Below are 15,074 nucleotides of genomic sequence, written 5' to 3'. Positions count from 1 at the left end.
TGCAAAGTACATATTTAAAGATGCATCTATACATAATCTCTTTCATCATCATGGAGGGCAAGTCTGCAGTCTTCCTGAAAAACAATATTATCTTTTTGGATGTGTGATATCTAGACCCAAAAAGGACTAGAATGAACTGAATATGATAACTAGTTTAAATTAAAACAAACGATTTAAGCTCTTACCTGGAACATTCATCTCTGTTTTGTTTCTATCTTAGGAATAAAATGAGAAACTTCAAGACAAATATCGTAACATAATTAAGCAGCTACTGAAATGCTAGCTCAATACATTTTGGCTTAAAATGGATTTAGCTGACTGCTGTTCTCAAAAATTTTAAAGTATTTTAAAAATGTTTTAAGATATGTATTTTGGTAGGAATATATGTACACACACACACACACACAGACACACACACACACACACAAATAATACATATACAAAGAAACACATTTCTATCTCCCCGCCTACATCATCCAGGCACACACACATAAGAACAATGATGCAAAAATCAAGCTACAATAGGACATTCAGTATTGGTGCTAGTCCGTGATCCTACACTGTTCCTCCCCAGGATGACTGAGTAATTAAGCTGTCCTTGCCTCAGTTTCTTCATCCTTGAGACGGGGAAGATAGCAATTATGATGATAAAAACATACATCATCGAGTTCACTAAGACAGTGGAATGACATTACATACATAATGTACTTCAAGCACGGGGGGGGGACATATTAAGCCCTCAACAAAGTTCATCAACAATTATTCTCATGGTCGCTATTGCTAATGCAATTTCCTGTTCCACGATTCCGAAGGGTCTACAGATGTAGGACAACATCTCCAGGGACACGTCATCTGTCTTAGCAGCCTAGGAAAGAAAGGCACCCATTGACCTGAATATGCCATTCTGTAAAAAGAATCATTTATGTCACGTAAGGTATGGATGGGGTGGAACGGGTAGAAGGGACCCCAGCTGCAAAGATTCTACCCTTTCTCTCATCTTTAGCAATGCCGAGTGCCCGGAAAATGTCTGCTAGTTAAGTACTTGTCTTTATTGGAAGGAAGATTTGAAAGAAGGAAGGAGAAAAGAATTGGGGGCATTTTCCACTCTCTTGTAGGGATTCTGGCCATAGGTAAAGAAGGCTTATCTTTTTCTTCAGGCAAAACCTGTTTATCATTCATCAAAAAGTGCACATAGTGTTAATAGAAGACTATAAAAAAACAGTATCAGGGAAGGGTCAGTAAAGTAAGTACATTCTAATGACCAAAGCCCAGTAGAATGCACAAGTAATTTCAGAATCATAAATCTTTCTTCTGACAAGGTAGGAAAGGGAAAAAAACCTATTTTGGGAGAAAAGATGCTTTTTGTATTGTTTTGTGTGGTTGGTTTAATCTGTTCTCTAGTGCTTGTGTTTATGCATGCAATATTAGATCTATCCCATTTCCCTGCTGGATTAGATTTTTTGCCAGTGATGAATAATAAAATGTAACTAACTTGTAAATGTATCAGACTGTGAACCACTGATAATTATAAGGTTTTATCTGTAAAACTGTTTTTCAATATATGTCTGAAATGTTTGTAGCGATTGTTTATGGGTAACACTGTAATGTCCGCGTAGGGCAGAAGTAGTCTTTGAATGATGGACTTAACTGTTCATGTTGGTCCATCACTACGTGAACCTTTTCCCAAGGTGCTTCTCTGCTGTGGTGTGGAAACAACTTATGCAGAAACAAATCAGCACAACGGGCTTGAGACCGCTCTCCTTGCAAGGTCTGCACTTGGCTGGTGTCCAGGAACATGAATGGCAAAGAGTTTCCTACACTAAGGAGAACTTTCCTTAAGTGATAAGAGTAGTCCCCCTTGCCTAAACCATTTGGGCAAACCATACGGTTTCTACTGAAGATTTGCTTTCATTCTCAGAGACTGAACTTGCTATACGTCAGACAAAAGGTGCCACTGACCCACCACAAAAACCCTAGACTTTCCTCATAGGTGCCATTTCTCATGTGTCACAACTCACGGCTGGAGGAATCGTGTGTTTTCTGTGTGACTCCAGATGGAGAGGATTCGTGGAAGCTTATACCTAGTTTTCTCTGGATTTCACCCACCTGTCCTTTCTCTTTGCTTCTTTACTTCGTAATAAATCAGAGCCATGAGTATGAGTATGACTGTATTCTGAGTCCTGTGTGTCCTAGGGAATCACAGAAACAGGGGGTGAAAGATGGGTGGAGGGAGGGCTGGGGGTGGGGGAGCCTAAGCGATCCAAACACACAGCCTGACTTAATGCTGCTAAAAATCTGAGGAAGATGCATCTCTTGGAGTAAGAGCTATTTTTTAACTTTAGATTAACTTTGTAATTGAACTTCTGTTTATTAAAAATTTTTTTAACACTTATTTATTATCGAGAGACAGAGAGAGACAGAATGCAAGTAGGGGAGGGGCAGAGAGAGAGGGAGACACAGAATCCAAAGCAGGCTCCAGGCTCTGAGCTGTCAGCACAGAGCCTGACGTGGGGCTCGAACCTACAAATTGTGAGATTGTGACCTGGGACGGATCGGACGCTTAACCGACCGAGCCACCCAGGAGCCCCCGTAATTGAACTTCTTAAACTTATTACCACAGACTGAGAGAACTTCATGCAATTTTCCCCAAGTTCTCTTTGAGGAAAGTATGAAAGGTATAAATATTCACTGAATATTCTAAGGGATTCAGGCATATTATGGCGATGTCTTTAACAGCTGCCTTAGAGAAATTTAATCTAAGGTTGGTCTGACTTTAAAGCCGGTGCTCTTACCAGGATGGTGTACAAAATCTCCTGAAAACAACAGAGAGAAGAGCTGCCTTCTATTTTAGTCTAAAGATATTTGTTATAACTGTTTATACTTTATGTGCTGCTGAGCATAATGGATAGTTGGAGTACAGAAATGTCATGCCCAGGAGAACTGAGCAGGTGTAAGGAGGCCAGTCAGCATGCCCTAGAGCATGTGGATAACAGTTTTGACCGTTCCTCTCAGGTGTCACCATCACTCGTATTTTCACTCTGAAGGGGTGCAAATTGGGTGGTTGCTAAAAGATTAGAACACAAATATCCTTGATTTGTAAGTGGGGTGCTCAAAAATGGGACAGTAGGACTCACTTGCTTATCTCTCCAGCCCTCCTCCCTTAATGCACTGGCCCTAAAACTCCTGGCATTTTCCCCCATGCCTTTCAACCCTACTACCTTCCCCTATGGAGTTCACTAATGATAATAATATGACCATTCATCACAAAATGCTTGACATTCATGTTTCAAAAAATGAACAGAAGCAAAGCAGCTAAGGAAACAAGAATCCACTCGCAGAGTTTTGTCTTTACTGTGATCATAATGTGCACTAAATATTTAAAGGGTGCAGGGCTCAAAATATTATTTCATATATGGCTGTCCTTCCCTCCCAAGAGGGGATAAAAAAAGAAATTAAAATGTGAACTGCAATAAGAAAAGTTGCCCTAGAGATGAGAAACTCAAAAGGAAAGGATATAAAACAATATGAGAATGGAAGGTACATATTAAAAGGTTTTAACAAGTATTAGATAAGGAACATTAGATACATTTTGAAGGAAGCTGAAAAATAATTCTGGTAGTTCTAGGACAGTAGTTTCTTCGTAGAAAACACAGAGAGTTAAAGACAAGAATTCTAAAGCACTATGATTGATATTTCATGTCTTTAGCTCATAATAAGCCACATATAATGCAGATAAGGTTATGTTTTAAGGAACTGCTTATTAAGGTATGAAAAAAAGCAACTCCTTTTTGAATGGGCATTGTATGTCTACCTTGGAAAAAAACATTCATACTAATGAATACTTTGTGTTATATGCTGCAAGGCAATTTACTCTTACAAACTGTCTTGCTTCAAAGCACTTGGTAAAGGGCTTCTCAGAGAGAGAGGAAGAGAGAGGGAGAGAGAGAGATAGTGTCAAACAGGAAAAATAAAGCATAGTCTTTCAGGCAACATAGTAAAGAATCTATGGAATACAGAAAAGCCAAAATAACCCAACGAACTTCTCTATGAGGGTTGAGAATAAAGCCCAACACGAAGCTGTGACTGACATGTCTCACTTTTTCACATATTGTAACACAAAAATGAAAAAAAAAACAGATTTAGAAGAATGTTGAGAGCCGTATTTTTTTTGTAACAAAAAGCATCACATAAAATTTTCTCCATAGGTAAACGATACCACTGCTACTGAAAAAAAAAGTGAGACTTCTGCGTGCTAATAGGAAAGGATCTCAAAGTTATTCTATTCAGTGAAATAAGCATCTATAGATGCTTACAGAAAGGACCACTGTGTAAAAACAAGATCTATGCATATACTCAAGTGGGTATATAGATACTTGGGAAATTTCAGAAGAGAGACGAAAGAAAGGGAGGATACACGGAATCTATGATCCTATGGAAGGAGACGGAGTCTGAAGCAGGAAGAGTCACTATACTTTGTCTTGTATATATGCTCAAAATATCTGAAGTCTTCTATAGTTCTACTTTGGTTCTTTATATATTAGACCTTACCTACACTGTTTACCCATTGTAAAAATCAATTCTAATTTGAAATCAATTGTTTACCATGAAAACGTGTGTGTATGTGCACATTAAATATTATTCTAGCTGACCATCATAACAGATCAATAGATTAGAAGCTAGTCAACCAAGAGACATGTGATTTTTGTTCACATTTTTCATGTCTGGTAGTATGCTTCATTATTTCTTTACGCCTACTTAATAATATAATTGGTAACCAAATTTTGCTACTGGGTTGGTTTATTCTCATTTCATGTCAGTCACATGCTGTACGTACTCGGGAAAAGAGAAATGTAATTCATACCAAGATACATTCCATTATAAGGCTTCATCATTTTAGATGAAGATATAACAAATGGCCATTCTTATAGTGTTTCTATAAAATCAAAAGTCTTTGTCTCATTGTTACTCCTCTTGACATGATGGTTTTTTCTACCCTATACCTGTGACTGTCCTTTCATTTTGAAGTTTATTCATTGTCCCCAGTAAATCCTTTGCATAAATACAGAAAATCTTTGCATAATACAAGGTGATATAGATATTGTCATAAACAGAAAATAACTATTCTTAACATTATCAGTGCCAAAGCTTGCATAACTTTTCTTCATTCATCAATCTCCAATAACATCTGAGAGTCTACAAAGTTCTAGTAATGTCATTGGGCCAAAAACAAAACAATGAAAACCAGTGGTGGTTCCTATACTCATGCTGCATCTTACATAAGTCAATGCATTTATTCTAATATTGGGAATAAACTGCATAGTTTTTGAGCTGCTGTAAAATGACCATGCAGATTTATGAGCTCCCTATCAAGAGGGGCATTTACCCTATGACCCAGCGATTGCACTACTAGGTATTTATCCAAGGGATACAGGTGTGCTGTTTCAAGGGGGCACATGCATCCCCACGTTTATAGCAGCACTATTGACAACAGCCAAAGTATGGAAAGAGCCCAAATGTCAATTGATGGATGAATGGATAAAGAAGATGTGGTATATATGGAGTATTACAGGGCAACCAAAAAAAATGAAATCTTGCCATTTGCAACAATGTGGATGGGACTAGAGTGTATTATACTAAGAGAAATAAGTCAGAGAAAGACAAATATCATATGACTTCACTCATATGTGGAATATGAGATACAAAACAGATGAACATAAGGGAAGGGAAGCAAAAATAATTTCAAAACAGGGAGGGGGACGAAACATAAGACACTCTTAAATGCAGAGAACAAACCGAGGGTTTCTAGAGGGGCTGTGGGTGGGGGGATGGGCTAAATGGGTCAGGGGCATTAAGAAAGACATTTGCTGGGATGAGGACTGGGTGTTATACAGAGGGGATGAATAACTAGATCTACTCCTGAAATCATGACTGCACTGTATGCTAACTAACTTGGATGTAAATTAAAAACAAATAAATAAATAATAGTTTAAAAAAAAAGAGGAGCATTTAATGGGAAATGGACAACCACCCATACAGACTGTTGTATAGGGGACTTTTGCTTGGGGTGGGAGAGTTGAACAACTAAGGTCACATCCAGCTGTGATAGCATTCTTTTATTCTGCCATTTTTAGTTTTCTGCCTAAATGAATGTTCCTAGAAAATCTTATTAAAAATGTTTTTACCTTAATAATGGAATATTAAAAGTCAATGGAGAAAAATTATCTCAATTTTTTTAATACAAATTCATTACTGTATCTTTCTTCAAGGATCCAGTGAAGATGAGTAACACAGTGAGGAAAAAGAAATTTTAGAATAGGACGGGAGAGGGAGTGATGTGGACTTTGTTCATTAAAAGAGACATTCGCAAAGGCAAAATTAACTCCTTGACATTAATTTCTTCTGAGGTTCATTCAGGATCTTCAAGCTTGAAGGTGAAATTCTAATAGCTGAGCTCTGGACAAGTTGTCTAGAATCTTTCACCAACTAAAATTTGGTTGTGAAACTGGAAAGGAGAAATCCTTCAAGACTCCGCAGGCCTTTTAAAATCACAAATCATACAGTTTCAGCAGAACCTGAGACCTCACATAATCTAATAGTCTGATATAGATCTGGTAAGTGGAGTTCAGGATAGTTAATTGTCTCAACAGCTAGCTGGATAGCTTTTCTTTTACCATGTTTCTTTAGTTATTTACTATCTTCATGCCTTAAAACTTTTTTCCTGGTGCTTCATATCTCCAAATAATAATAGATCATATTTTCTAAATCTGCACGAGAAAATAGGCCTTGTCTAAAGAAAGGTTAGGCCTCTGCCCTTCAGAGGTAATCTATGTCACACTTGAAAGGATTATCTTTCTTTAGAGTGAGGATTGGCCATCCACAACAGTCTGTTCAAGTTCAAAAGGGTGGGAGCTACCCAAATGAGACCAACCATATGATTTAGGTCGGGGGCTTTGGATCATGAGGTATCAGTTGACATGGAGACTGAATTCAACCATGAGGTCAATCATTCAATGAATTTTACCTGTGGAACAAAGCCCGAGTACACACTCTAGACACTGAGCTCAGGTAAGTATCTGATGGTTGGCAATACTCTGTGCATACTGTCATGTATCATGGCCAGGAAGAGATAATACCACCCATGACTCATGACTCAATGGGGAGAGGATAACCACAGAAGCTCTGTATTGGGACCCCTCCCAGATTCTTCCCTAATGTTTCTCTTTCCTTGGCTGATTTTATTCTGTAGCCTTTGTCTACAATATACCACAATCATGAATATAATAAAACTTTCGGTGAGTTCCTTGAGTCCTTCTAGTGAATTAATGGAACGGGGGGTCGTCTGGGGACTCCATCCACCAATGGCAGTTAGTGTCCGAAGTCAGGGCAGTTTTATGGAGACTGTTTCCTCAAACTCGGCAATTTGACTAATTTTGTATACTAACTTCAATAGTCACATTTGAAAAGTTTTCTTAAAAGTCACATTATCTCATTTTTGGATCTGATAATATGAAGTTACAAGAATAAACACTCCTTATAGAAAGGGGCTTTGATGGTTAATTTTATATGTCAACTTGGCTATGTCACAGTACCAAGGTATTTGGCCAAATATTATTCTAGATGTTTCTGTGAATTTTTTTTTGTGATGGCATTCATATTTAAATCAGACTTTGGGTAAACTTGATTACCCTCTATGATGTGGGTGGGCCCTATCCAATCAGTTGAATGACTTATTATAAGAAAGAATGACCTCTCCCAAGGAAGAGAGAATTCTGCTAGCAGAGACTGCCTTTGGACTGGAATTGCAATATCCATTTCCCCCTGGGTCTCCAGTCTTCCAGCCTATCCTACAGATTTTGGATTCATCAGACTTAACAATCACATAAGCCAATTCCTTAAAGTAAGCTCTCTCTTTCTCTCTCTATTTGTATGAACTTCCTATTGATTCTGTTTCTCTGGGAAGCCCTGATTAATACCGAGGCACTGAGTTTTTACCCATAGATAACCCAATAGACACTCTAAAGCCTAGAGATATGAAGGCTCAGAAATCCCAAAGGATAAGACAAAATTTATTGTAATGGGATTTCTAAGTATTTCCTTACAGTGTTACATCAACAACTCCAGAGTTCATAAAACACTAAAGTTATACGTTATAGAACAGAATATTCACGATTTAAAGTCCTCTCATATTGACTATCATTGGCTCAGTCTGGCACTAATCTACATGAAGACTGATACAATCATCAAGGAGTAAACTGGAAAGTTAAAATCAGTACAAGGGAAAAAGAGCTGACCACTGTGTCATATCCCTTTTCCTCATTGCTACAAATATTTCTTGAAACACCTCTGAGCTACAGAAAGGTATGAAAAAGCGATTGGACAGAGCTTTGCTTCCTTTTTTTCCACAACATTCCTACAGGTTGGCCCAGAGGACAACAGTTCTGTCAATAAAAACTCCTTTTTATGAAGAACCTTCTTTGGACCTCATCTGTCTATACAGTGTATAAGAAGTTCTTTTTTTTTAACGTTTATTTTTTGAGAGACAGCAAGAGACAGAGCGAGGGAACATGAATGAGGGAGGCACAGAGATAGAGGGAGACACAGAATCTGAAGCAGGCTCCAGGCTGTCAGCACAGAGCCCCATGCGGGGTTCAATCATGACCTTAGCCAAAGTCAGACGCTCAACCCACTGAGCCACCCACGTGCCCCAAAGGTTCTTTTTTTTTTTTTTTAAACATTTACTTATTTTGATAGAGTACGTACGTGAGCACGGGTGCACAAGCAAGCGGGGCAGGGACAAAGAGAGAGGGAGGAGGGAGGGAGGGAGAGAGAGAGAGAGAGAGAAAGAGAGAGAGAGAGAGAGAGAGAGAGAGGATTCCAAGTAGGCTCTACACTGTCAGCATGAAGCCTGATGTCAGGATCGATCTCATGAACCATGAGATCATGACCTAAGCCAAAATCAAGAGTTGGATACTTAACAGACTGAGCCACCCAGACGCCCCAGTGCATTTACACACTGATTGCACCCATCAGCTTTTCTGGGAACACAATTTAACCCATAACAATTAGCAACAACCACAATTCAATCATAAAAACATCTTATAGAAGATAGTATATGATATTATTTTATATAACATTGGTTTCCTGGGGGTTGCAGATGAAGGAAAGAAAGACATTGAAGAAGGATTTTCATCTGTGTAGTTTAGAATATTATGTACTTCATAATGGATATTATATAAAATATATATATTACATTATTTACATATTCTATCGTATACATTTATATACTTATATATACATACATATGAATCTTTTACCTACTTAAGAAAACCAATAAGCAAAAAAAAGTTGCAGATGACTGCGTTTTCTGACCCAATTTCTGGGGGAAAAAAGGAAGTTGTTTACACAGCTGCTTAGAATATATGGAGAAAAATGCAATGCCAACAGTTGGTAATAATTACCTCCGGGGAGGGAAACTTAGGTTGTATCAGAAGCATGCAAGGATATCCTCTTTTTTAATTTTTCTTCCCTTTCTATTTAAAAAAAAAAAAGTTCATGATTTAAATTGATAGTTAAAAAATTATTTTAAAGACTCCCACAGGGATTCTTTAAAGGAGCTGAAGTAGTATTGGGATGTGTCCTGCAAGGTAGCTGTCTCCTGCAGTGACACAGAGCTCTGTGGGTCACAGGACTAAGGAGAGCTCCTGAGATCCCCACCCAAGCACAGAGCTCGCCTGGGACCCTAGCGCAAAGCTGTGATTTTTAACGTTACTGTCCTGTCAAAGAAGCAACTCGCCTATTCTAATTCCCTTTCACAGATGAGGGAGGATGTCCGAGGAGGAAAATAACAATGAAGAGTAGGACTGAAATCTGCACCCACCTGTCCATGAGTTTCCATGACTTCACCCTGTCTGGTTCTCCAGCACCCTTTTGGTGCTTTTTCTCTCTCTTCCCCCTAGAAGGTAGGCGCTTCGAGACCAGCACCCCATGCATGCTTGCTCTGACCCCCTCTGGAGATCTGATGGCCTAGATGCTGCCTGCTGCCCGGGACACTCAATACACCTGGGTTAAACAAGTAAGTGAATGAGAAGTTCTAGCAAAGATGCTTATGATCTGTCTTGACCAGAATGGCCCGTGTCTAATAAATAACTACATCGTATATGTAAGTATGCACAGCTTCATATACCCTCTCCTGAAGATCCTTTCAAACACCAGATCGTACCGTTGTGACTAATTATGAATTTCAATATATATATATATATACTTTTCATGATAATGGCAAACACACACAGTTTTTAAACTACACAGTTAGCAGAAGAAAGATCATTAAAGAGGACAGCAGATTATGGGGCTAAGAGCAGCCTCCAAAAAGCAAAATCAGAAAAAGCTAACTGTGATGATAAGTAAACAATCCATATTTGACTTCAGACGAAGATGTAAAGTTGCCTTCACGTTTAACTTGGGTCTGCTTTAGAATTCCGATTTAAACACAAATGGCGGCATAAACATGCTGTCTTTGAGAGTTCCTCTTACCAGAGAGGCACTTAGCATGCAAATCTATAACATAAATTTCATTTACAAACGGCACTGCACAAAGATCGCTGCTACATCTCATTCTCTAGTCACAATAGATGTGAAAAAGATAACTAGTTAGTGGAATAACTATAATTCAAGTAGAAAACTGACATGAAGCCCCATAAGCTTCTCCAAGTAGCTTTACTTTTTGACAGTACAGAGTTCTCTACACAGATATGTCTTTTGGTTCAGTGACAGTTTTAACGAGAATAAAAGATGGACAAGAATTAAAGTGCCGTAGGGCAGTTGAATACGAGCAGACATAGTTAAGAATTCTTTCTCTTCTGCTGTCCCTCAGCCTTATCACATGTCAAACCTATTGTATACCTGGGAGAGTGAGTCCATTGCATAATATTTTAGGATAGAATCCAAGTTATCCTCATTTAGCTGTTCTGAAATCAGGGGATAGAATGCCACATAATATTTAAGAAGTAATCAGTCTTCTCATTGGGGCGATTCTGTGAGTTGTGCTTTATTGTATCCTTGCTTTTAGAGCATAGATGCACAATCTTAATTTTTTTAATGTTGATTTATTTTTGAGTGAGAGAGAGAGAGAGAGAGAAAGCACACCAGCGAGCGGGGGAGAGGCAGAGAGAGAGGGAGACACAGAATCCGAAGCAGGCTCCAGGCTCCGAGCTGTCAGCACAGAGCCCGACGCGGGACTCGAACTCAGAAACCATTAACTCAGTTAGGCATCTGAGCCACCCAGGTGCCCCTAAATGCACAATTTTAAAGAGATGAAGACTTCGGGCAATTGATTCATCCTTGTCTTAAAATCAAAAATACAAGTGGTGGACCTAATGGGACAGAACTTAACAGGGGAGGTAATTGAAATAAGTAGAAAGATAGTCTTTTTTGAATGGAAAAAAAAAAATCTCTGAGAAACAGATACAATTAACACAGGCGGGTAAATACAAAGCTCCAGGGAGTCTCATCACCTTATAAAATTTTATAATTATAAGCTGAGTGACTACTGAGGGCTTTCTTCTTTTGGTGTTTTTGTTTGTTTGTTTGTTTTTAGATAATAAACTACATAGCCCTCTCTACAGTTAGATTAGAAATAAAATGTATACAGATGTTCCTAATACTTTAATGGTTAGATGCAATAATATTAGAGAATGTTAAACTTACACACTGCTGTGAGATCAAATTATCTCAATTCTCCTTTTACATGTAATGAAATAAATGCTAATTAAAATGTACATGAGGAGATATGAAATTACCAATTTTTCAAATAGTAATAAATGTAAAGAATAGAAGACTTTGAATAGAAGTCTTTTCATTTTACAGATTATCACAAAATGCCTATTCTCTAAGATAGAACTTGATAAAAGGAACCTTAAAATTGTGAAATTATTTATTGAGGTGAATGGGGTAGGCATTTATCATCAACTGAAAGACAATTTATATTGACTTCTTAATAAGAACAATTTAATTTTGCAAGTTTAGAGAATTTCCCTGAATTCCAGATATATATTTGTAGTTTTTCTTTTTATTGATAATACAAAAAAAAAAAACTAACTTAAGAAACAACACAAGACTTTGGTGGCAAAAATACTTTACATGGTCCTCTTAACTTACAAGAAAAATAAACTGTAGAGATTTTCCTGTGATTCTATAGCAGGGTGGAAGGGGAGGGGTCTCAATTACAGGGATGTTAAACTGCGTGGTTCAACAACAGGTACATTTAATGGAAACCAAATTAGTTGCATTAAGGTAAGAGTTACAATTTTAAAAGAGTTTACTGAACATTACATTTAATTTTTTTCTTTTGGCAATAAAAACCATTAGAGTTTCATTTTATTAGCTGCAATATTTTGTACATGCAAATAAAGAAATTTTACTTAAAGTGTACCTATCCAATTATTCTGAAGTAAAAACAATGAGCTTGAAACTGATTCCTATTATTGTTAAAACACACACACACACACACACACACACACACACACACGCAGCATAAGCTAAATGAGTACATTTATAGTTGGAAATACCTGAGAAACACAAATAACTAAATTAATTTGAAAATCCACCATCTTTTTTTTCTTTTAATGTTTATGTGTGTGTGTGTGTGTGTGTGAGAGAGAGAGAGAGAGAGAGAGAGAGAGAGAGAGAGAGAGAGAGCGCGAGCAGGGGAGGGGCAGAAAGAGAGGGAGACACAGAATCCGAAGCAGGCTCTAGGCTCTGAGCTGTCAGCACCGAGCCTGCCATGGGGCTCGAACCCACAACTGTGAGACGGTGACCTTAGTGGAAGTCAGACCAGACACTAGACGCTCAACCAACTGAGCCACCCCGGCACCCCAGAATATCCACCACCTTTTCCTTCGGTGAAGCACTTATGTTTTTCTGAGGCTGGGGGCTCACAGGGCAGTTAATTCCTTCGTGGATTCTGGTGCTTTGTTTCTTATGAACTGACACTGTCCTTTGCGATTTTTCCAGTCGAAGCTCTATTAAACAGACTCACATACTTCTAGTTCCACAGAACTTGCAATATAAACCGGGAGGCATTCTACCCTCTGCTGCCAACGGGGCTCCTAAGTTACCTTCGCAAGCATGAGTCACTACTGAATAATCTCCAAGAATTCCACATAAGTCTCCTCTCCTCCCACCTTACTCCCTCAAAAGGGATTTCATTTATTTTCTTTTATTGCAAATTGTTCGTGGAAAGCCCACATTCATCTGCTTTGGAAAAGCAGGCGAGGGTATTTTCTTCAGCATCTTGCTGGTATTCAGCAGAATAAAGCCTTTTAAAAGTGTCTCCCTCTACGAAATAGGACTGACCCTTCAGGCTGTCGCCCAGCTCCCAGTTCTGTGGCTGGGCCACAGAGCCCCCCTACTTCCACATTCAGCCCTTTAGCCACAGTCTCTGGAAATCTTCACCCCATCCCCGTTTCCATCCCTCTCGTCCATTCCTTACTGATCTATGCCTGCGGCAACTCAAATTAAACAGGGTGAGGCCAGGGCTCAGACAACATGCAGGTAGGTGCCAGGACGGTGAGACATGGAGAGTGGGTCCTGACTCCAGCTGGTGGCAGCCATTACCTCCCAAACAATGGCACCACGAGGGGAATGTGGGTCTGCCCCGCCAAAACTTCAGATTTCCCAAGAGGAACCACAGTCTCTGGGAAACTTCATGGGAAGTTTCTCAACTTTTAAAAGCAGACACGCAGCTAAGTCTATTTAAACACAATATTATGGGAACTAGACAAAACTTACCTGTCATCCGGGTGTGAACAGCGAGATAGCCAAGTCAACACCCCCTTCTTCTTCAAATTCTTTACTTAGAACACTGCTTCATATGTAGTTGATAACCACTAAGAATTTATATTATTGTGTGTGTGTGGATAGATGATAGATAGATAGATAGATAGATAGATAGATAGATAGATAGATAGATAAACTTATTTAGCGTTTCAGGACCCACAAAATGGAGGCTGCCCTACTGACCTGGCCCACGTGACCAATCTAAACTTAAGTCAGCCTGCACTTATCGAAAACAACTGTTGAGGAATCCTAACGTACACCAATCAGCAATCCTCCAACTCAGCTTTACCTAGCTTACCTTCCTCTAGAAAATAAGGAAATGGCCAACCTCTTAACCAGCCTCCTATCTCCCCCCTGCCTTTTCCATCGCTCTGTAAAATTTGCTCTTGACCCAAATCCCTCGGGAAGACTGCACTGCTTGCGAGGCACTGTACTCCCCTAATCCAGGGATCGTTTCTTATGAATAAAGGAAATCAAACTTGTTACTGAATTGTATTACTTTTAGCATTTGATGATGTACACATAGAGTCAGCCCTTGTGCCGCAAACACCTGCCACATTTACAGAAATGCGAAGGCAGGCAAGTTTGGCAGTTATTATAGTTAATATGTCCACCTTCTGTCTGAATAAACAACTCAGTTTTGTATCTTCACTTAAAACACTTCACCAACAGTACAGGCTGCAGATTATTTGGTCCTTGAGATCACTGATGCTGACACGGGTGAACACAGCTTCACCAGGAGCGATCTTATAAACTCCAAAAAGAAGGAAAGAAGGATCAGTAAACCTTGCTTTCCTTTTACAAGGCTTATGCTGAAAGTTTTACACCCCTTGGGGGAAGTAGGGCTGTATTTCATCTGAGTAGTTAAAATCTCTTCTGCAATGGATATGCAAAAAAAGGAAGAGAGGAACAACAACACAAACATTAAAATGTGACAAGAGGAGACCACCCAAAGGAGATGCTGTGAAATTCATACAAGGCTGAAGATATTTTCAACCCGCCGGGCTGATCCAGAGCTTTGTTTATGGTGTTCTTTCTCCATAAATAGAAAATAACCTGCGTATAAATAAAAAAAACATTGAAAAAAAAAAAAAAAGAAAATAACCTGCGTCCTACAATGTGGAATGAGACTTTTCTCAGCTTATTATTTTGCTCAGAAATACCGAAATTTCTTTCTTTATTTCTTTTTTGGGGATTTGGGGAAATGCACAAGAGTACCTCCACACCAAACTCCAAGTGGA

The sequence above is a fragment of the Lynx canadensis genome, chromosome A2, assembly GCF_007474595.2.
Source record: "Lynx canadensis isolate LIC74 chromosome A2, mLynCan4.pri.v2, whole genome shotgun sequence".
Lineage (NCBI taxonomy): Eukaryota > Metazoa > Chordata > Mammalia > Carnivora > Felidae > Lynx > Lynx canadensis.
This window is presented reverse-complemented; position numbering follows the sequence as displayed.